This window comes from Podarcis liolepis (genome assembly GCF_965112155.1).
Source record: "Podarcis liolepis genome assembly, chromosome: 5".
In the NCBI taxonomy this organism is placed as follows: Eukaryota; Metazoa; Chordata; class Lepidosauria; order Squamata; family Lacertidae; genus Podarcis; species Podarcis liolepis.
The window spans coordinates 30,311,894-30,335,431 of NC_139556.1; the positions used below are offsets into that span (position 1 = coordinate 30,311,894).

Here is a 23,538-nt window from a genome sequence, read left to right on the forward strand (position 1 = left end):
CCTGAATGCACCACTATGGGCTGAGATCCCTATTAAATGTTGAACGCTTCTCCAATTTCAATTTGAGCAAAAACATCTTCACAAACGATTGGGGGAGGGGAGGAATCCAGAGATAGCTGGTGGTGGCATTTAACACCTTGGTGATATTAAAGTTCAAAGAGTTGTGTTGCTTGGCCAGTATTCTGTAGCCATTTTGGTGTGAGCAAACTCTGGGTGGGGTTCAACTAATTTTTAGCATGACCAGAACAAAGTCTTCTCACATAATGGGACCTTCCTCCTTCTCCCCATGAACCCCCTAAATGTGCTCTGGGGGCCACAGAACAGGTTTAGGGGGTGCACAAGGGGGAGAAAGGGGAGGAAGTCCTATTGCACTAGTGGACTTGCTCCCCATGTGCATACCCTTCTTAGTGCTCCGTTGAATCCCCCCCCCCACAATGTACAGTGGTACCTCAGGTTACAGACGCTTCAGGTTATAGACTCCGCTAACTCAAAAGTAGTATCTCGGGTTAAGAACTTTGCTTCAGGATGAGAACAGAAATTGGGCGGTGGCAGCGGGAGGCCCCATTAGCTAAAGTGGTACCTCAGGTTAAGAACAGTTTCAGGTTAAGAATGGACCTCTAGAATGAATTAAGTTCTTAACCCGAGGCACCACTGTACTTTGCTTGCCATATATTGTGTCTTTGGCCCGAACCCCTGTTTTTCTCTCTCCTTGTGCTTATTCTCTTCCATGGCATGTTTTGGTGACCAGCCCTGCGGGGAGGGAACATTCCCCCCCCTTTTTTTGGGAGTGCCCTGCCCTGCTCCCACACAGCTACCATCCTCCAAAGGATCCTTTTGTCTTTAGTGACTTGTATCACACATACTAGCAAAGGATTCTGCTGCATGGCAATTAATCAAATGACTTGCTTCTGGCTTTGATCTGTACGAAGCACTGGGCAGAGTAAGGGGGGAAGAAAAACGCTCCCCTCTCCGCAAGCGAGTTCTCTGTTTGGTAGCCTTCAATGAAAGAGAACTCTGAATGTGCCGTTTCTGCACTCTACATGTGACATCAGCATGGCCGTCTGGATTCACAGCTTTGCACCCAGAGGAGTCAGTTAAAATCTTGGTTTTATTTTTTTAAAAAAACTGCCAAAGAACAAACATGGCGCACCAAAAGAACATGCCAAAATCCTTATTCTGAAGAAGAAACCTTTAGACCGGTGATTCTTTTAAGCCATTGGATATTTGTTTGTTTGTTTACTAGCTACCTTTGTACAGCTAAGTAAAACACGTCTTCCCTGGGCAGCTCTCTCACACACTCAAAATGCAATATTAAACATGCAATACAAAGCAATAATAGCAGCATTAAAAAAAGAAAAAAAGTTCTTCCTGGCAGATCTATAATAAAACACAAATTATAAAATTGAGACGCCCGGCTTGTTTTTAAAAAAGAAAACCCGGGGGGGGCATTATTGGTTTGTTTTGTTTTTGTTGTTTCGGTTTTTATTATGTATTTTGTGCTTTTATATTGTATTTTAAGGGTGGTGTACAAATTAATAAGCAGCCTGGGTGAATGAAAAAAGGTTTTACCCATAAGGATGCACCCAGGGGAGCCTCTCTAGGGAGGTTCATCTAGAAGTTGGGTTGTACCAGCAGGAAGGCCTAGCTTACTAGAGATCATCCACCTCATAGCTCAGTGAAAATTCTGATGGTGTACTGCAGTAATGAAGAAGGTAAATCCCATGCTGGGGTTTACTAGGAAAGAATTGGAAAGCAAAACAGCCAGAATAACAATAGCTGGGTACAGCCACATCTGGAATACAAGAGGCAGGTCTGGTCTTCCCATGTCTATGAGGGCACTGGAGAAGCAGAGAAGGTACAGAAAGGGGCAGTCAAGGTGTTCAAGAGCATCTCCTCCATGCAAACAGGATAAAGCAGAGGCAGTGCATGTGGCTTCCCCCCCTCCTAGAAAAGTTTCTGAACTACAATCCATGACGGAAGTGCAACCCGCAACATTTGGCAGGCAGTGATGGTGATGCTATGGGAAGGGTGGGGCCTAGGCTTACTCCAGGCGTTGTTAATCAAATGGAGAGGGGAGGGAAGAAGGTCTCTGAATATGCCTGTCGTCTCCCTGAATTGCTAGCATATCGCCATCCCATGAAGGCACTCGCTAGGATGAAGCTCAGGCGCTTGATAATCAAATGTCTTTGGGATGCACGGCACCAAAATGAGTTGGCAAGTTTGCGCCCTGCCCTAAGGAGGTGGGGAAGGCCACTGGGACGCCACTTCCTAAACAGCTGCTGCCATTCCACATTGATCAAAAGCATGGATCCGTAATGGGCCATTGCAAAACTACAATGGCTTGCCCTGTCCATTGAAACCTCGTGTCAGCTATGGCAAGGAAACATAATGCAGCCCTATCAGATATCAGATGTCCACCCACAAGTTTCACTCCTTGCTGTGGAGGTGTAGATGAGACTCTTGCTTTCTCCTTCTTGGCAGCTTAGCAAGGCAACTACTTGCTTAAAAAAACAAAACTTTTAGATTCTCATAGCTGTTGTTCACCCACGTTTTAAATCACTGTCTTTCCCCCCAAATGCTCAAGAGAGATAGAATGATATCCTCCACAAGGGATTCCCCTCCCTCTCTTACACACACACTCATAATTGCCTCTCCCAAACTGCTTCTTCACTTCAGGATTTAGGTATATATTATTTACTCAGTGTGTGGGGCAGGACAGGAGAGAGCAAGGGGGAGATTTGGATGGAAAAACAAGGGATTTGTTCAGCTCCTCTTCCCTGTACTGCTTCTCCATTCAAAATGGCAGCCTCAGCTCCACAAACACGTAGAGTAAATATACACCTGAATTGTGAGGGAAGGAAGCAGCTTGGGAGAGGCAATTGCAAGCAGAAAAATGGTGTCCTGGGGGGGGGGTCTGTCTCTGCTCAAAACTGCAGTCCCTTGAGGTAATTTCTTAATTTTTGCCATCTTTCTGTCCCTGTTGTATGTGCTTGGCTGCTGCCAGTGCAGGTGGAGCAATGTGTAGCACAATGTCACATCACCGTTTCATTAAAGTACTAGATGTTAATGTGAGGGTACATGGAGTGGCTGCTTTTGACAGCCCAGTCTCTGTAACATCTAGTATGACTCTTCTTCTCTTCATGCCCACATTTTTAGAAAATGGAAGTACCTGTTCTCGTCTTTGTTACTGGGTTGCAAGATGTATGCGCCAGTAGCCTCCAAGAATAGAAGTTTTAATAAAGCCACTTCCATAGCTGAATATTTAAGTGTTTTTAGGACACTCCAGTGCCATCTTAACTGGGAAACAGAAACATTTTCTTAGTTTGGTGCGGGAGCTGAAACCTTCTTTAAAAAGACAAGAGAAAAGGTGGGGAGGGAATGTAAATTAAACCATAAACGAGCAGTATTAAGGGTTTTGTTTTCAACTAACAGGATTTAAGTGGGAATTGGAGACAACTTTCATAACATGGATTAAAAGTCTTTCATTATTAATGGTCACAAGCCATCCATAATTGAAGACTTTGTATCTGTATTTATTCAGGTTTTGTGAGCCCCAAAATACCTATTTAAAGCTTCAAATTTTATGACAAAGCTTGATCCACTCCGGTAGACATGGCAAAGTAGAAACCATTTGTTCCAACAGTGTTTGCTTGAAGGGTGAGTTTTCCAAAGCCACATCTATCTTCAGCCTCATTACCTCTGAAGATTCATCAACAAAATAATAAACAAATACTCCTCTAACGAAACTAACCTCAAACAATTATTTTCTCAATTACATTTTATTAGTCCCATTTCTGTAAAGTAGAACAAGATTTTCACCTTGCAGAAGGAAGACACCACTATGGTCTACACAATTTCCTTATTGACAACCTTTTCTTATGTTACTTTGGGAGGTCCATGCAGCACAACATTCTCTACTCTGCCTGGTCTGAGCTGTCCAAGATCTCAAGCGCAGGTCTGTCTGAGCTCTGCTTCCTGAAATCTTTTAAATGGAGATGCCAAAGATGGAAAGTAGATCCTTTTCATGAGGAGGTTGGCGTATGAACCTCAGGTCCCAGAGCTGCACTCAAAGCACACAGTTCAAAGATGGAGCAAAAGCATGATCTCCACTGACTCAATTGAATGTCAGGCCTGATGAACAGAGCAGCTCATTCCCAGTGGTCTTCCTCCATGAAAATCAGTTGCCAAGACTGAGAATCAGTCCCTGCCTCCTCAAGGCTTTCCCCAAGCAATCACAGACTGCGCCTGCATGCAGCCAACCAACCCTCTTCATGCCTCTTCTGGTTCTGGGAGACCAGGGGGGAGAGGAGCTTGTCACAGCAGGAGGGGAAGACACCTGTGACTCTTCACCAGCCGGACTCCTCTCTGCCTCTTGGCCTCCCTCCTCCCTTGCCTCTGACTCTGGACTTTCCTCTGCCACAGACTCTCCCTGCTCACTAACACCTGCTACCTCCTCAGCTTCCGACACCTCCTCTTCCTGGTCTTCTCCCTTTGACCATTCATAATTGTTCCACCACCACGCCCTGGGCTCTCAGCCTTCTTCTCTTGGGGGTTCCCCAGCTGGTTCCTCCTGCCATTCCTCTGCGTTCAACTAGTCCATAACATCAGTGCTCCAGACCTCTTTATCTGGCCCTTGGGATACAAGCCACACCCCTTCCTTCCAGGTTGCACCCCTTAATTGCCCTGCTTCCAATTTCCTTGTGTGTCTGGCTGGAATGTGTCCTTGTACTGTGAAAATGTCTCTTGCTTGCCTGGTGAGAGGCTTGTGTTGTTTGTGGCTGGAATGTAGTCAACTGTACAAAGGTAAGAGACACAGTCATCATTTTGCCTAGTTTGGCCTCTGTGTCCCTCCCCTCAACCCTGGTATGCGGTCCCCAGAACGTTCCCCATAAGGAAGGGTGGCCCTTCGGTTGAAACAGTTCCCCCACTTCAAAAAAGCATAATTTAGAGTGGCTACATTTTAAAATAGATTTTATTCATGCAAGTTTGACATGATGTCATGACATCACACGTGCGCCCCAGCCTTGGAACCTGACTTCCAGTGGCACCACAGGAAGTCAGGTTCCAAGGTCTCGCAAGGCCCCGGCCAGTATCTCCAAGGTCTCACAGGCCTTGGACGTGACTTCTGGTGCTTTCTGAAGCACAGGAAGTCTGTTGGGGCCCCTGTGATGTGGATGCTGAGCACTCACAACAAAATTGTTGTGGGTGCTCGGGCACCCAGGGCACCCTATAGTTGGTACTCTTGCTCATAGATATCCCACAAGGCCCATGGAAATCAAAAGGCCTTCTCTGAGAAGTGAACAACGGACGTCACCCAAAATGTTTTGAGTTTTCTTCATGCATACTTGTCTTTGCTGACTGGTGATGCTGCTGTTTTACCAATTAGTTTTGATTACGCTCATTTAATTTTATTGTTTTATTGATGGCTGCTTAACTCTTAGTGAGTTTTATTGTTATGTTTTTTATTATAGTTGATAGCTGCTTCAAGTACCCCTTTGGGAGAGAAAGGCAGACGAGATACATTTTAATTAATTAATCAGTCAGTCAGTCAGTCAGTCAGTCAAAGATCACTGGCATACTTTTCAAGTGCATCACATACATTAAGAAAAGTGGCATGGACAGAATGTTTCTGCTAAACTTATTCAGCTTGTTTACCTTAAGACAGAATTTTTAAGCTCTGTTGGGTTAGACCTACTTGTACGGTTTTGTAAATTTTGTACATTGTTTACTTTTATTACTTTGCTCCCCTCGCTGTGATTGAAAAAAATTCACCAAAGTGTTGGCTATAAATCTGCAAATAAATCTGCAAATAAATAAACAAATTCATCTTATGTGGTAATTGAGAATGGCTAAGCTCTCTCTGCAGCAGTCTTTCCAAGCTCTGGTCAGTCTCCCCTAGTCAAGATTTTCCCTGTTATTGTCTATATACGTTCAAGTTGTGGGACAGAATATCCCTGGGAACAACACCCTTTTCTTTTGTTAAAAGGAAGGAGGGGAAGAGAAACACTCAGCCACCTCATATTTAAAGGTAAGACACAAATTTTCATATAATTCACCCATCTCCCGAAGGTTGCCAGATATATCCCCATTTTGTGGGGGACAAATGGCTCTGCAAGAGTGGAAGGAGGGTATTTGGCCCAACTTGTCATGTAACCCAAGATAGCCTGCTGTCTTCAGGTAGGATGGAGAATGTTGTCCTTTTGCCTGTGTCGAAATGAGATTCAGCCATCAGTACAGTTGGCTTCTAGAACTGGACTGTGACACAATAGACAATATGGCAGCCTCCTCTCTTCACATTCCAAAGCTAACCCAGAAGGGCAGCTGAATCTTACTTCAACACTGGCTATGGAAGAGCTTCCTCCTCTGCACAAGAAGACTGGCCAGGGGTCTACTGTGACTGCTCCACTCCCAGCATTTGCAACTTGAGGCGGCCGTCTCTCTCTCACAAATGGTAGGGCTGGTCCTGTCAGCTTTTTCACATGGAACTGTGTGGCACCTGGCTGGCCTGTCAACAGAGGAGATCTGTTAACATGACAAAAGGGGTTGTTGATAGGCCATCTGAGAGGAATCCTTTGGCCTGGGGAGACAGATGAGACCGTGTGTTTGAGGTGACAGGAAAAGAGAGTTTTTGAGCAAGGGGTGCTGGGAAGAAGAAAGAAGAAGGAAGACTGGGATCCATCTTGAGAAGGCTGGCTGGGAGAGATGCCTTGGACTCCAAGGTTGTAGCTTCATCTGGTTTGTTGATCCATTTTAACAAGGGCTGCAATCTGTAGCCAGTTTTAAATTGACAGATTAATCTGCTCCAGCTTCCGCTAATTAGCAAGGACAGATTTTAATCAGCGGAGGCACAAGTTGTGTGCACTTGTTTAGAGTCTGAGAATGTTTTTGTTTTGGGTGTCATGGGGATGAGAAAAACAATCGAAGAAGGGCTTTTTTAAAAAAACACACAACAAGTTGAAGTTTCTGTGAAAGCTGTAAGCAACCTCAACAGCTTTGTCATGTTCTGGTCCAGTAGCAGAACCCACGGGGGAAGTGGTGAGGGTGGTTGAAGGTTACCGGACCGTGGGGAGCTCTGAGTGAGCAACTTGCTCCAGGAAAGGTTAGGAGCAGGCTGAGGTCTTTTATGCCTCTGTCTCCAGACCACCTTTTTCGTGCTCCATCCCCTTAATGCAACATTGGAGACTTACAGGGCCAACCCTCTGCCCTGAAGATGGACACTCCTTCATTCCCGGTGTGCTTCTGGTCTGGTTCTCCACACTCAGGTGTCCATCAGGGTTCTGGCTCTGGCTTTGCAGACCTTGGTGGTTCTTCTGGGAGTTCTGGTCCAACTGCCTCAGGCACACTGGTCTCACTGCCTTCTGCAGCCAGCTCACCCCTGACCCAGACACAGCTCCCCATCTGATGCCCCTGCAGCCTTTGACTCTCTTTCCAGATCATGGCTAGATATCACAAACCTGAAGTCACCTATATTAAGGCTTTGGCAAAAGGCAAATTATTGACTGACCGGTTCAGATATCCCATTGTTTTAAAATCAGTTCAACTACATTCATGGTGCTGGGATTGGGTTTTTTAAAAAACAGTGTGCTCTTAAATTTTTGAGGATTTGGAAAAGTGGAAATGGGATTTATAAGCATTTTTTAAAAATAAACACACAAACATATAAAGTAAATGAGATTAAATGGTGCATCATGGAAAGTGTTGCTGCTCTGCAGAAAACCTGCAAGTAATATGTAAAGAGAGAGCATGTTGCATATTGCTAGGGTCTTGCAAAGTCACTAGCCTGCTTCTAGAGACCACAGGGAAATGTGAGAAACCCACAGCCAATGTGAAAGAGCTCTCTTAATCTCTTTTTGCACATGCATCAAGTAACCCCATGCGATATGTAAATGTCGTATATCTTTAGTAAACAGACCAGCTACATATACCACAGTATGTATTTTAATGGCATTTTTCTAAAGGTCAGACAATGCAAAGGAAAGTGGATGGGGGGGGGGGAGGTGAAAGAAAGAGGCCCATAGCTCCAGCGTGATATAGCAGTCTGCTCAAAGGTACATATTCCCAGGGCTTTTCATGTCATTTGATTAAAGGACAGCGTTCTGCCTATTGGAGTGGGGAAAATAAAATCCTGCAAATGGGCTTATTTTGCATTTCGATCAGTTTGGTATGCTCCCCCCCCCCCAATTCCCCAATACTATTTTCCATCCTATACTACCAATACTGGGGACAGTATATTCTGCATATGCTAAACCTCACACACATGGAAACAAATCCACAAATCGGTTCTGCCAAATCCACATGGGACTCCTTTGTTGGGTATAGATGGCCTCTTGCCCTCTGTGCATAGCAGAAGTGTGTGTGTGTGTGTGTGTGTGTGTGTGTGTATTTATGCACCCTTCTACAAGTATATCTCTACTATGCACTCAAGAGGATTCCAGATCAGGGCAAATGCCAAAACATTTTCAAAGACTTTTCCAGAACCAAGAAAAAGTACATACGTACGTAAGTAAGTAAATAAATGTTATGGCTCTCAGAAATGCATCCAAACCACTCTGAGACCTGCGGGTATAATAAATTCAATAAATAAAAGAGTAAATGAATAAATGAAAGAATAAATGAAAAAAAATCCAAGGTATCAGATCAGATATGACTTCCGATAATAGATTCTGCATGCAATTCCATGTTTGGATTAACAAATAAAACCACACATCCTAAAGATTTGGGCTACATCTAAAGTGGAGCCTCTGCTATAATTTGAAGATGCCTTTAAGTGGAGAAATGTTATTATATATTTGTTTATACCCCCAACTATTCCTCAAGGTAGCATACACATAAAAACAAGAACCGCTAAAAACAGAGCAAACAATTAAACATTACCAGAATTGAAACTATATACATATATAAAAGCTATTAAAACCATACGAATTATTACAATGAAAACAGCACAGCTCCAGCCGTTTCATTAAAAGCAGTCAGATCCCCAAAGCCTCTTGGAACAAGAAAATCTTCCACAGGAAGGAGCCTGTTTGTCTTCTCTAGGGAGGGAGTTCCAAAGCCTGGGAGCAGTCACCGAGAAGGCCCTCTCCCATGTGCCAAATGCTTTTCTTTTTCGTTTGCACAGTTAAAGCATCCTGGGTGCAATCCTGGAAAAAACACGAAATACATGAAAAAGCCATCAGTATCCATGTATCTTTGTTAGAGTTCTCTGGATGTTTCACCCAGTGTAATCTGTTAGCAGAGGACCAATAATATAGTCTATGTATATGCATTTCATGTATGTGATCTTTGTTAATTAAATAGCAGCTACAGAGGGTGTGATCAGGATTAGGACAATGTTCACATGGCAGGGTAGAGTTTATTCATTTCCTCCTGTGCCACAACCCCAATGAAAATGCCTTCTTTAAGCCCCAGGAGGTCAGCTTTCATTGGTGTCCAAAGCAGGTTCACTCCCGGAAAATAGCAGCAATTTCTGGGTTCCCATTGGGACCACATCGTAAGATTAACCCCACACCCTCGCTGCACAGTGTGGTCTCGATCCTGGCCCTCAGTATTTGCTAACCAAAAGCAGGCATGTTAAGTGTATACTCACATTTAACGTGTTTGGTTTGGCTCACAGCCTTTGCCAGTTACCTAAATTTGGCCTTGGTTGTGAAAGTGGTTTTTATTTTTGTCAAGTGCCATAATTCCTTGACTTGAAGTCAGGAAGACTTTTAGGGCCTTGAGTGACGCACTTGGTAGGATCAGTCAAAACCACGAACTATTTAAAAGAGGCAGCATCATAAAGACATATATTTTTCTTTCTTCCTTTTTAACTCAGGTGCTGGTTGGGTCCCCGGAAGTTGCAACTGAACCCTAGCTTTGAAGATTAGCTTTTCTCAGGGTTACAAAAAGCCAATGTGGCAGGTCTGGCATTTATTTCTTTAAAGCCTTCTGAAAGGGAATATTTTTGGAAGTTTAAGGGATAAGTGTACTTGGTGATGCATGAAGTTGCTGATAATTGCAGTAGCTGTTTATCGTAGCTCTGCCCTTCCCATGACAGCACAGCACAGATCCTAGGGACGTTTCAAATGCCATATGAGGAGAAAGAAGGAAGTTCTGACAGCTTTATTATGGTTATTGCTGCTTGAGAAACCGCTATCCAGTTAGTAAGCACACTCTGTATTTAGAACATCTGGCTGTTTCTCCTCAGGAAGAACACCACGGACTGGGAGAAATTAGCAACCCTGAAATCAAGGGGGGAAAGATGTTGAGAAATGTATACAAGAAGCAAAAATTAAAGTTGGAAGAAAGATGCACGAAAACACAAACCACCTCCCCACCCCCATGTGAAGAAGCAGCTTCAAGTGAAAAAGTGTAACACGCTAAATTAAAGACAGGGAGGAAACCCCATTGCCACACGGGGTATTTTCAGTTGATCCAGAGGTGGGAAGCCTCATGATGCTGAGGGCCGAAAGTGGCCCTTCATGCTTCTCTGTCCGGCCCTTAGAATTCTCCCCAGGCCACACCCACTTTCCACAGGCCACACCCATCACTGGACCTGCTTCTCACCCCAAGTGTTTTTGCCTGCTGGTATGTGTCCTTGAACTCTGACAATGTGCCTTACTTGCCAGGATAGTGTGTGTAGAAATTAGCCTTCTGTATAGAAAGGTAACATTTATATTAATTGCTCCAGCGACTTTCGCCTCTGGTCTTGTCCGCCTTCTGCTCTCAGAAGATCTCCTAGAAACATTTGGAAGACTGCCACCTTCCCTTCAGACTTTCTCGGGTGTTAAGATTAGCAGAGGTGGTTCTCTTGTTCGTTCCACCATGAACGTAGGAGCCCATCTGAGGCAGCCCTCAAATTGTGGAATTCCCTCCATACAGAACAGCGTCTGTCACTTTCATTATCATCATTATTTCTCCTAAGATCCCAGGATGAGTTACAACAACAGAAGTAATGCAAATTAAAACCTGATAAAGCCAAACCATATACAGAACAAAAAGAGATTATCAGCAGTCTTTTTGAAGCAATTTTGAGAGGAAGGCAGGCAGCTGACGCTAATGAAAAAGCCGAACAAACCACCAAGACAGAAGATGCTGAAGGGGAGCCTCTTTACCCTGGCCTCTGACACCAGAGAAACAGAGAGATTTTTAAGACCCACCCTATTCTTGTGGTTGTAATTTGCTTGGAACCGATTTTAATACTGTATTTTTAGATTGCTATAACCCGCCCTGGGACCTTGCAGGGAAGGGTGATGAGAAATCGAAACAACAAACACATAAGAAAAGGACTTCCCACCCCAGTTCAATCTAATCCAGGCTTCCTCAACCTCGACCCTCCAGATGGTTTTGGCCTACAACTCCCATGATCCCTAGGTAGCAGGACCAGTGGTCAGGGATGCTGGGAACTGTAGTCTCAAAACATCTGGAGGGCCGAGGTTGAGGAAGCCTGATCTAATCAGACTACTTCATAGTATTTAACTTTCGTCTGAGCTGTGAGGCCTTTGTCATCCTCCACCTGCTGGCATCCTTGGTTGGTTGGTTGGTTGGTGTGCCTATAATGCCACTTTCTTCCTTGAACAATGAGATTTTAAAATGAATGGTGGTACACATGTTCAGGATACAATTATTTGTTTTATGTTTGACTACCTGTCCAACTCCCTGTGCCTGTTTTCAAGGGGGAGGAGAAAAGGCAACATACAGTGTTATGCACTATTTGGAGCATGGAGCCTGACCTGCATCAGATGCACATTGTATCTGCATCTACAAAGGGACAGGTGAACCTGTTGCTTTCAGTTTCTCATTGTTTCTATTTTTAAGTTCATTTCTGCATCGGTTTGCAATGCTTTCAAAAAATGACACCTCAGAAGTGTTTATCAGCATTGGGGTGTGAATATAGACATCTGCATATGTGATTTTGCCTGATATACAAGTTTGCAAGCAATTTCTCCTAATATAGTGCATTCTTGAATATTCTTTTCACTATTATCTACATTTTCATGCACACTTTCCCCTAAAACACTCTTTCTTTCTTTCTTTCTTTCTTTCTTTCTTTCTTTCTTTCTTTCTTTCTGAATTGCGTTATGAATGTATAGAAGTGTGAACTTTGAAGGGTAGCTATGTTTTGGTTTGTGTATTTTTTCAGGAAGTGTGAATGAAGGTAACCAAACCTAATTTATCCCACATCCCTATGCAGAAGTCAGATTCTACTTATGGGCATTAATAATAATAATAATAGTAGTAGTAGTAGTAGTAGTAGTAGTAGTAGTAGTAATAATGCAGTGGTGCCTCATTTTATGAACTTAATCCGTTCCGGAAGTCCGTTCTTAAACCAAAACCTTTCTTAAACCAAGGCGCGCTTTCCCTAATGAGGCCTCCCGCCACCGGTGCCCTTCCACTGTTCGGATTCCATTCTTAGACTGAGGTAAAGTTCTCAAACAAAGACACTATTTCCGGTTTTGCGGAGTTTGTAAACCAAATCGTTCTTAAAGCGGACTGTTCTTAAACCAAGGTACCACTGTAATAATGCAGGTTACAACAATTTGAAATTTACAACAACTTTAAAAACAGGTTAAAACTAACAATTACAAAAACTGCAAAAAATATAGCTTGTTGGTCTGGAGCACTTCTTACTGTTTGAAGAAATTTGCCTCATGAGGTAAATATGGGAAGCAGATTCTGAGGGGTCTTTGCACAAACCCTGAAAGTGGTGGTTATGCACCATTATGCAGACCCTAATGCTCTGCTATGAAGAAAAGTTTTCTGCAATATAACACCAATTCTTTTTTTAAAAGGAAATTTCATATTTAGCTTCTTTCACTCTCTTTTAGCAAAGCTTTGAAGTAGAACCTTTCTCCCAGAGGTAGATTATCTGAATGCTCATTTACTGAGACCGCAATGCCCATTATTACAGGACATGCAAATGTTTCATACAGTGTATGAAGAAAAATTATTCCAAATGATTATTGATGGGTTAATCAAGAAAACCATGTCAACTTCTTTTGTCCATTAATGTGGACGGCATTTCACAATCATCATAATAAAAGCCAAATGTTAATGGTTCAGGTAATCAGATCTTAATGAAGAACAGCGATGGATTTTCGCCTTTAAATAGTTTACAATTTTCATAATCACTGAAGTGGTCAGTTGGTCCCATGATTCTTCATATTTCATACTGCATCTTTTCCAACCTGTTCTTTAGTTTAACTTTTTCCTCTTGTTTTCTTTTCAGAAGGGGGAAAAAAGTTAAGGAAGCGGAAGGCAGGATATGAACACCTTTGAAATGAAAAAATCATCAAGCAATAGTGATGGTGGCCAATAATTCAACATCTCACACACATCAAAGAAATTACAAAATATCATGTCACAAATCGGCTAGTAGCTGCAGATATACTGCAGGCCTCTTTCACCTTTTTATATATGGTTATTTATACCTATGAGAAATCCCAGCATTTGGATTGTCCATGATCCGTGGCATGGCTTTTGAAAAACAGGGGGTCTGCAGTACTAAACTAATTGGGAATCATTGACTTAGAGGTTTCCTAACCATCAAGCAATATAAAAAACATTGCTAAATAAATAAATAAAACATTAGGACTGCCTTTCCTTGTGTCCCTAGATGGATTTGCCCCTTACATATATTGCAATTAATTTGTAGGCCCCAGTATAAAGTCACCCAGTGAACAATATTTCTTTCATTGTTAAGGACACAAAGGTGGAATCTACACACATATTAAAAAAACACACTGTGAAAATGCATTTTTTAAAAAAGTTTTGAAAAATACATTGAATTTTGCATAGCTCACTGCCATCATCTAGTGTCACATTCGTATATTGCAATTTAACAACACATTTAAAACGTTCTATTTGCAGCTGTAGAGCTGAGTTCAAAGACTCCCTTCCCTGCCTCACATTCTCAAAACTGTCGTTCTGACTGACCACATGCCTATCTCTAACAGGCCTAGGTTTATTTGCCAGCTAAGTTTTCCTTTAAGAAGTAATGTATCCTGAGGGACTGCATACAAAATCTAATACCACAGAGGTGTGGGAACATAACAATAGTGGCAGCTAAACTGGTCAGTTATAAAGGCTCTCCAACTCAAAGCAACTGATGGTTTCCTTTGCTCAGATGCTGGATATTCCCCTGCCCTGTAACTGTGTTAGACTCTGTTGCATCCAGAGAAGTACTGTTTTTCTGTTGATGAATCCTAGGATAAATTAATGAGCCCACTCGAGAACTTCGGCCGTTTACTTTATATGCTCATAAAAGGTGTTGTTAAAAAGCAAGTAGAGAGCTGCCTGAAATAAAAACGGATGAGAGTAACTAAAATATTGATAAATAAATTCCATTAAAACACAGTAGGTTTAAGTGGTATGGACAGCAAAGGGCAAGTTATAGCTGAGAAAGTTCCCACAGGACCAAGTCTAAAAATCACAAGGTTATGTAGATTGCTCATATCAAGGAGCACTGTCCTCTGTTTTTCCATAAAATAAATATTTCCTTACATAATTGCCAAATCATTTGGACGTACTTACTCCCTTGTCAGGTTTTAAAGAGCAATCAAAGTGTCAATTTCCTGCGAACCAATATTTAACATTTATTAAGAGCCAACTAGTCACTTTAGGTTGAACTTCACAAAATAGAAGGTACCACTTTAGAGGATGGATGGAATATCTGTCGTCCTCCAGATGTTGTTGGGCAATGGAACCTGTGATTCCTGACCACTGGGCATGCTGGCTGGGACTGGGGTTCCATTCTGGGCCACCACATACGCCACTAGGATGTGTGTAAGTGGGGATATCTCTATTCTGCCCCTGCCCATTTTGGGCACCATTTTTGGTGCACATGTAAGCAGGAACACGCGTGCTGATCACGCACAAATGGGTATTCCCCCCCTTCATTTTCCCCCTAGTGCTCGCTGTGGAGTTCGCCCTCCTAGGTGGGTCATAAGGAAAGGGTTAAATGAGTGTGTAGTGATTGGCCAGTGGGAACCCAAGGGGAGGAGTTAGAGTTAGAGTTGGAGTTGTTGGGAAGTCAGTTGGGAGTTGGAGAAGGAAGAGGGAGGATAAGTCTGTGGGTTGGTCTAGTTTTGATGTGAGAGAGTGAGAGAAACTGTTAGGAGGAGTCAGATAGACAGTTGGGATAATCAGTTAGAAGTTATTAGGAAGGTATAGGCCGGTAAAGAAACTAAGATTAAGAAACTGACAAGAAAAATTATCTGAAACCACAAACTTGTTAATGCTTATAAAATAAACTTGCTTATTTGATTTAATGTTAACAACTGTCTGGACTCTGTGTGTACCCGAGAGAAACGGGTTGGTGGCAGCAGGGAAGCAATCACAGTGGTGGGACAGGGATCAATAGACCGTCAAATGTCCGGGGACCATGTGTGATGGCCACACTCGCCAAACCAAGGATTCTTTCCATATTGCTGCCTTTTAAATTTAAGCGTGGGACCTGGGTGCAAGAAATTCAGCAAAATAGGGATAGAAGCAAAACAAAGGTAGCAGTAAAAGGCGAAAAATGTAGGAGCCAAATGAAGCACCTTTGGTTACTATGTTGCCATCTTGCAATATCCCAAATGATTCATTGGCTAAATATAGCCAACTGACTAAATATAGAATATAGTGAAATCAAATCAAACGACAATGAAGCAGACTTGTGCAAAAGTTTTCATTTAGTCTAAAAGCAAATTTTGGCCATGATGTCATTTGGGTTTCTTGATCATAGGCGAGAGGAATCAGTTTGGAACTACAGTATCTGTGTGTTTCAATAAAGCTTCATTCAAGGACACAGGCTCCTTTACAAAAAAAGGAAAAAAGATACACAGTGAATGCAGGACCTATTTGGCTTTAGTCGTGAATTAATGTGCCCAGAATGAAATCTGGTAGCTCTCCACCCCCCTGTAAAAAACACCCAGCACAGTATAATTACAGCAGGTTGTTTCTCGCTAGCAAATTGATGATAAAGAAACACTGAAGTGACTTTTTCGACATAATCATAGATATTAGATGTCTGTGAACAAACCATTTGCGCATTTTAAGGACTTTGGAGGCAATTGTAGAAGTCACAAAATGCTGTTCAGTACCAAACGTGGTCCATTCTACAAGTCCATTAGGACAGTGGCTTTTGAACTTTTGGAGGATTCCTTAATGAGCAGATCAGTCATTGTGGATGAGCTTCCCTGAAAGAGAGCTGACTCACCCATGCCATCGTGCTCCCTGCCATATGCAGCTACAGAGGAGTGTTGAGAGCAATCTCAGATCATGTAGGGCAAGAGTAAGTGCTGAGTGATCAATGGTTCTGTGGCTGACAAAGGGGCCTTCCATGAAGGTGGAAAGCTTGAAAAACCGCATGGAGAACTTCTGAAACAACAATGGGATATTAGCTCCGCCCAAGGCATGATGGAGAATAGCAATGGCTGGGGAAAGATAGACATACAGTGGTACCTCGGGTTACATACGCTTCAGGTTACAGATGCTTCAGGTTACAGACTCCGCTAACCCAGAAATAGTGCTTCAGGTTAAGAACTTTGCTTCAGGATGAGAACAGAAATCGGGCTCCGGCGGTGTGGCAGCAGCAGGAGGCCCCATTAGCTAAAGTGGTGCTTCAGGTTAAGAACAGTTTCAGGTTAAGTATGGACCTCTGGAATGAATTAAGTACTTAACCTGAGGTACCACTGTAATATTTTACAAGGACAGGAAGGAACACCACAGACAGAATAACTGACACACACAGGAGAAATAAGGACATAGTTTGAATGCTTCATCTATAGATTTATAAACATTTAATGTGTTCATACGAATGGATGTCATTAATATTGCAGTTGTTGTATAAGGGATTGTTATTTTTACTGGAGTGTAATTGTGTAAGATTTTGGAACTCAGAAATAAATCATCAAACCATCAATTCTAGCATGCAGGAGGCCACCTAAATTAAATTATATAATTTGGCTTTTGAATGGCTGGGATTAGTAATTGTATTATAATTTGGCATTGTTATAATGAGGCTATCATTGGATTGTTGTAATTGAAAACTAGTAAAAATTATTGTAAAAAACAAAAACCCTGCTGCTTGAGGACATCATGGTGATGACCTGTTTAATTGTAATTCACAGAATCATAGAGTTGGAAGGGACCCCAAGGGTCATCTAGTCCAACCCCCTGCAATGCAGGAAACTCAATCAAAGCATGCATGACAGATGGCCATCCAACCTCTGCTTAAAAACCTCCAAGGAAGGAGAGTCCACCACCTCTTGTGGGAGTCTGTTCCACTGCTGAACAGCTCTTACTGTCAGAAAGTTTTTTCGAATGTTTAGTCGGAATCTCCTTTCTTGCAGCTTGAAGACATTGGTTCGAGTCCTACCCTCCAGAGAAAATAAGCATGCTTCCTCCTCCATGTGACAGTCCTTTAGATATTTGAAGATGGTGATCACATCTCCTCTCAGTCTCCTCTTTTCCAGGCTAAACATACCCAGCTCCTTCAAGCACTCCTCATAAGGCTTAGTTTCCAGACCCTTGGTCATCTTGGTTGTCTTGGCACAGCACACCTCCCTGGGATGAGCTGTGAGACAAAAAGCCGCTTTGGGGAGCAGGCCACAACCCACATTACAGCACTTGATGTGCAGTGTGTGTGTGTGACAGGCTGAGGGCCAGCTCTGTCTCTGCAAGGCCAGGAACCTCCCTTGTGACTTAAGCTCATCGCCCTGGTTAAGATGCCCCTTTGGGGAACGTGGCTCTCCTTCTGGACCGCCTGCAAACCACATTGCCATTCCCTGCAAGCGGACTGTTGCGATGGCCAAGCTGGTTGCCTGATTCCTGCCCCATCACTGCCGATTCCCTGCTTGTGGGATGCTGTGCTGGGCACGGGGGTTACCCGAGCAACGCGGTCCAGGTCCAGTCCCAAATCCAAGGATTCTGCAAGGAGTCAGTCTGACAGGGCCAAGGCAGGAAACCAGGCTAGGTCAGGCACAGGGTCTCAGGCAGGTTCTAGCAAACAGCAATGTTGCTCCCACAACCTGGGGTAGGGTCCGACAGCCTTTTATCTTTGCCGGGGTAACGGCCAGTCCTGATCCCCCAGTGACTCACCTCCCTGTCTCGCCCGAAGGCGAGCACTCCTCCTGCGAGTACTCAGGTCTCTCCTTCTCTCAGACCTTAGTCTCTGCAGCTTGGGAGATGTCGGTGGGTTACTAGACCCAGGGGCCTCCTCAGCCTCCCCTGACCCAACCAGTAGTGGAGCAGCTGTAAGTGATGGCCCAGCTGAGGGCAATGAGGTAATCCCCACATCTGGAGCCAGGGCAGGCTCAGGTCCCTGACTCGGCCCAGCTGGTGCTTGTTGCAGGGGAACCTGTGCAGACTGGGACTCTTCAGAATCAGGCCCCAGACTAGATTCAGATGCCACCTGAGGCAGAGGATCTGGTGCGGACTGAGACTCCTCTGGTTCCGAGTCTGAGCCCGAGCCAGAGTCCCAGGCCATCACAGATGCTCTCTTCAGGGAAGCTTGTCTGGTGTCATCTTTAGACGCCAGGCAACAACTTTCCTGGATAACCAGGCCTTGGGCTTCTAACTATCTGTGTCCTTTCAGAAGCTGGTGGGTTGTTTTTCTGTATTCCCTCCATCCTGCTTTTAATGTACCTACGTGGGGTTTTGTTTGCTTGCTTTTAAGTCACTTTAGGTTGCCTTGGCCAAGATAATCCAACAAAAAATAGTAATACATAAATATATAACATATATAAATGAAATTTCTTGCTTGGTGCCTTTCGCTGCGTTCCAGAGGCCCTGGGCTCCAAGACAGAACTGCTTCCCCAGTGTGCCTCTGGAAGTAGCCAGCTGCCCTCCATTCCTAGCCAGACAGCCTTGCCACCCTTGCCCAGGGTGACCCCCTACGAGATGGCCGGGTGCAGAGTAGGGCCAAAGCCACCTCTGTGTCTGGCCGCCACTCACTCCTCCCCTTGAGGGTCCTGCATCGCTGCCAGCAGTTGGGTGGCCTAGGTCTGCACCTGAATGGGGAGTGGCATCTGAGCCAGGCAGAGAGCGGAGAGACTGGATGGGAGAGGAAAGGGAGAAGTGCTCCAGAAGGACAATGACAAGCGGAAGCAGGGGCAGGAAGTGTGCACATCTCAGAGAAAGAGGGGGGGCAGGGGGTCCCCTGCTCAGTTTTAATTGCCATTGCTAATATGTAATTGTTTTAATATATGCGATTTAATAATTCAATACATGCAGCTCTCTTTTGATAATCACAGGACGATCTTTCAAAGATGACATGGGTGGCAGAGAAGCTAGCTGGAGAAAGCATTACAAATGGAGGAACAATGTTTGGGAATCGTGGAGATGGCACCCAAGAGGAGATCCAAGGAAGTAAAGGGATGCTGGGAGGATAGACAGCTCCTCCAGACCACTAACTAAATTGGCACAGAGATGGTGGAGGAAAAAGCCATTTTGTGCTCCCCAAGTATTCATTGGCGAGGACATTTTAACTGCACAAAAAGGTTGTAATCTATTATTCACACCAATTCATTGATTGACGCTTGCAGCCCTAGCTACAACTGATAAGTCCCTCTCCTGTGCTGGATCTCTGTTGGAGCAGCTATAATATCTGAAATTATCCCCCCTGAGAACCTGTGTGAAAAATCCTCTTTGTATTATTATTAATTGTGGTGGTGGTTGTGGTTGCTCCCGCAAAAGGAGCTCAGTGTGGCTTGCGTACTGTTGGAGGTCATCTGTCCATATTTTAAAAGCTTCAGAGACTTCCACTGAAATCAATAGCACTTGGATGTGCCTGACTCTGGCTGCATTGTGCTCGGTGTCCCTCATCCGTCAGGACTGGCGTGTTGCTTCAGCATTTTCTCCCTACCAGGCTAGAGTAGCTCACAAGGCATCTGAATGTCTTGAGCTTGCCGTTTTAAGGACTGCTGAGGTTGTGAATTGCAAATACCCCAAGTCGCCGTCGAAATGCGAAAGTATGGGAACAGTTGTCCTGTGATGGGTCAGTACAGTCATGATGACAGCAAACGGTCCGAGGGCCCAGCAGGACCCCTCCAGCTACTGCTGCATCCCCCTCCCACAGACATATCCTGATTGTGTGTCCTCTTTTGATAGCACCAAAGTCTTCTGTCCCATTGAAAGAAGTCCCATTGAAAGAAGAGTCTCTAAAGGCATTTTTTTAAAAAAAAATAAAAATCATTTATTTTGAAGCAGATTCAAAGTCAAGCAAGAGGCAAAAACATTTATTCCCCCAACGATTCCTTTGTATTTGTATGACTCCTTTAAGGATCACAACGTGCCCCATTATGTTGAAATAGTAGTCAAAATGCAAGGACATTATCTTTTTTCTCCCCTTTAATTAGATTGATATCCCCCCTCAATGGAAGCTTCCATACATTCAACTGTACTATGAAATCCTCAAGAGCAAATCCCATACCGACAAAACATTTTAAGCATCACGAAGTACAGAAAACTGACCGCAAGGGGGCAAGATATAGGGAGGGCGGCAGAGCTCTTAAATGCTTCTTGATAGGTTCCACAGCAAACCCAGTTAGTTCCTCTTTCTGAAGGAAAGGTCAGGCTGGGGCTGAGGTGGACCTCCTTAGGGAAAGAGTTCTGAAGAACATGGACCACAATGAAGATGGGCCCTGCAGTGTCCTTCCCTCGCTGACACGGATGACAGTATATTAATGAAGAAAACTCTTTGTACCAAACGAGATACTATCTCAGCAACAGGAAGGTCCCAGCCACACATTTGCTTTGATAGCATGGGGTATATGGGCAAAGTGGACTTACAGGGGAGGGTCAACGGGCAGAAGGGGGTTTCCCTCCCAAGCATGATCTCCTTAACAGGACATCCGCACTAAGCAAGTGTTTCTCCTCAGCTGGGATCATTTCCAGGTTTGGAACGTAATTGTGAGAGTGGAACCTTTTTTATGTACCTCAGCTCCCAAATACCTCGGGTGTTGAACGTTTCGGCTCCCGAATGATTGAAAACCGGAAGCGAGTGTGTTAAGGTTTTTGAACGTTCTTTCAGAAGCCAAATGTCTGATGGGGCTTCCGCGGCTTCCAAATGTCTGCAGAAGCCGATCAGAAGCCACGCTTTGGAAGTCCAACGTTTCAGAAGTCGAATGGACTTCCAGAACGGATTCTGTTCAACTTCTGAGATACAACTCTATATAAAAACTGAGCATGTGTGCATGCGCTTGCAGAAGAGAGTCAGCGGCCAAGGAAAAGAATAAGCAGATATAGATTTCACCCAGCAATCGGCTCCCTACCCCACCATGAGTGAAACATGGGGTTGGTAGCACCATGTTCCCTTTATAGCATGGGGCACCCTTGATCCTGTGCACATTTAATCAGAAAAATGTCTCGCTGAGTTCTCTCTCTCAAGAAAACATCCATAGGACCGCAGCCTTAGTTAAGCTGGGGAGAAGAAACAAGCCTCACAGTCTTCAGAAGAACAGCAAACAAAGCCTCAGCAGTGAGCCCATTATGACTTTGACTAATCAAGAGAGAAACCACCTGCAGGAATAGCCTCTTTTCTGTTTCCTCCCAACAGGAGCGTCCGAATGATGATTAATCACCGAATAAACCGAAGAACTGACAACAAAATAATGCCCAAGAGAAAGCAGAGATGGGGACAGAGCAACAGGCGCCATGTGGTCCTCGCCCGGGTGGGTGGAGCAGCCTGAGAAGATGGATGGCCCTCAAAATGCATGACACTTGAGTATCTTAAATGTGAAGGTAAAGCTACTCACACCGTCAAGAAAATAACACCCATTCAGGTTGACACACTTCAATTGTCCAAAACTTTTTCTTTTCTTCTTTTTTTTGGAAAAAGAATCTAATAGAGGGGCAGCTTGGAAAGAAAATCTGCTAATGAGAGTTTTTAATTGGACTTCTATGCCTGATCATAACTGAAATAAGAGATACTGTAAATGACAGCTTAATCCATTATCGCAAAAGGCACCGCAAAGGCTTTGTTGATTATATTCGCAGATTAGCCTAACTATGTCCCTACTAATTTGAGAAGCGATGAATCATGGGGTTCAAACGGGGCTCAGATGAGTCAATTATTCTAAACAGCGATATCAAAAGCTCATATTTTCTACACCAAGGAATCAAGCAAGTTATGTTCAACAATGAGCCAAAATGAGCTTTATTGCACATCCTCAATTGACCAAGTCATTAGCAACACGGAAGAAGCTTTTGCTAATTTTTCAGTATGTTCAGTATCTTCTTGCCCCCATGGAATCCCTTCTGGCAAGGATTTATTAACTTGAAAAACATTTGAAGGAAAACAAGCTTACTGCTGTCGGCTGGAAACCGGTCTATGGTTACTTGTTGCTGAGTTACTGCAAGTATTTTTTTATTTTGTCACTTTGAAAGAAAGAAGGAAACTCTGACACAACTAAGCACATTTCCTTATAATTCTCCAACACTTGGAATTGGGGCATATGCACAATGCATTAATCTTTCCTTTTCTCGTGGGTGGGTGTTCACTTCCCAAACTATCACTTAAGTTACTGGCAGTTTAGGATGTGTGAAAGATTTGGCTTTACAGCTCAGTCCTAACCAAGTTTATGCAGAAGCATGTCTCACTAAGCTCAATGGTCTGAGGACTTCCCAAAGGTATTGGATTGGACACTGGATGCCACACCAGTTTCAGATTTAGGGCTGCATGGTGATTTTGAGAAGATCCACGAAATTCAGAAGACCCACAAAATTGAGAAGATCCACAACAGAGAAGATTCATTTGGGGTTGTCAAATTTTGGCCATGCACAAGACGCCATACTACAAAATATTACCATCTGGCTGCACCAGGTGGACCCTTGGGTTACTCCACCTAAAAGTCTTAGCCCTGCTGAGGAACTGCTTTTCTATAATTGGATGAATTAAAAAAATCAGAGGTTCCGCTCACCACTTAATATAGTTCTATAGTATAGCAAAGCGCCCTTTCCCGTGGTCCAGGTTCTCCTGTAATGTTAATATACAAGTAAGCCTCACTCAACAAAGGTCCTTTCCAATGGCAATTAAAGGCTTCCTGTTTACTTATTATTTTAATTGATCAACTTTGTATACCACTCTTCATTGAAAGATCATAGGGCAGTTCACAACAGCCAGTTGTGTGGATTCTCCATAAAAAGAAAGAAAGGATGGCAATCACAGAGAAAAGGGCAAATGTGGAAATAACATTGGTTTGATCTAGTAGGGCTCTTTGTCTGTTCTTAATGGGACTTGCTTCCTAGTAAGCATGCCTGGGGCAATGAAGACACAGACTGCATGGTGATTGCTTGTTGGAGGTCCATGATCTATGCCAAGCACAGAGGTACGCAGGAAGGTGCCATAATGTGCTGGTCCGTTTATAGTAAAGGTAAAGGGACCCCTGACCATTAGGTCCAGTCGTGGCCGACTCTGGGGTTGCAGCGCTCATCTCGCTTTATTGACCGAGGGAGCCAGCGTAAAGCTTCTGGGTCATGTGGCCAGCAGGACCGAGCCGCTTCTGGTGAATCAGAGCGGCGCACGGAAACGGCGTTTACCTTCCCACCGGAGCAGTACCTATATATCTACTTGCA

At 43.8% G+C, this 23,538-nt stretch overlaps 1 long non-coding RNA gene across 3 annotated transcripts; it reads left to right on the top strand.

Moving 5' to 3' along the window:
- Nucleotides 1–5,315: 5,315 nt before the first annotated feature.
- LOC310706681 lies at nt 5,316–15,257 on the top strand. Of its 3 annotated transcripts, none has more exons than XR_014526056.1 (3): nt 5,316–6,451; nt 9,815–9,900; nt 13,208–15,257. It is a non-coding gene; the product is annotated as an uncharacterized lncRNA (long non-coding RNA). The 3 variants fall into 3 exon arrangements; XR_014526057.1 differs by lacking the exon at nt 13,208–15,257 and adding an exon at nt 10,911–11,706 and having other exon boundaries at nt 5,316–6,735; nt 9,815–10,591; XR_014526058.1 differs by lacking the exon at nt 13,208–15,257 and adding an exon at nt 10,904–11,706.
- The last annotated feature ends 8,281 nt before the right edge of the window (nt 15,258–23,538 follow it).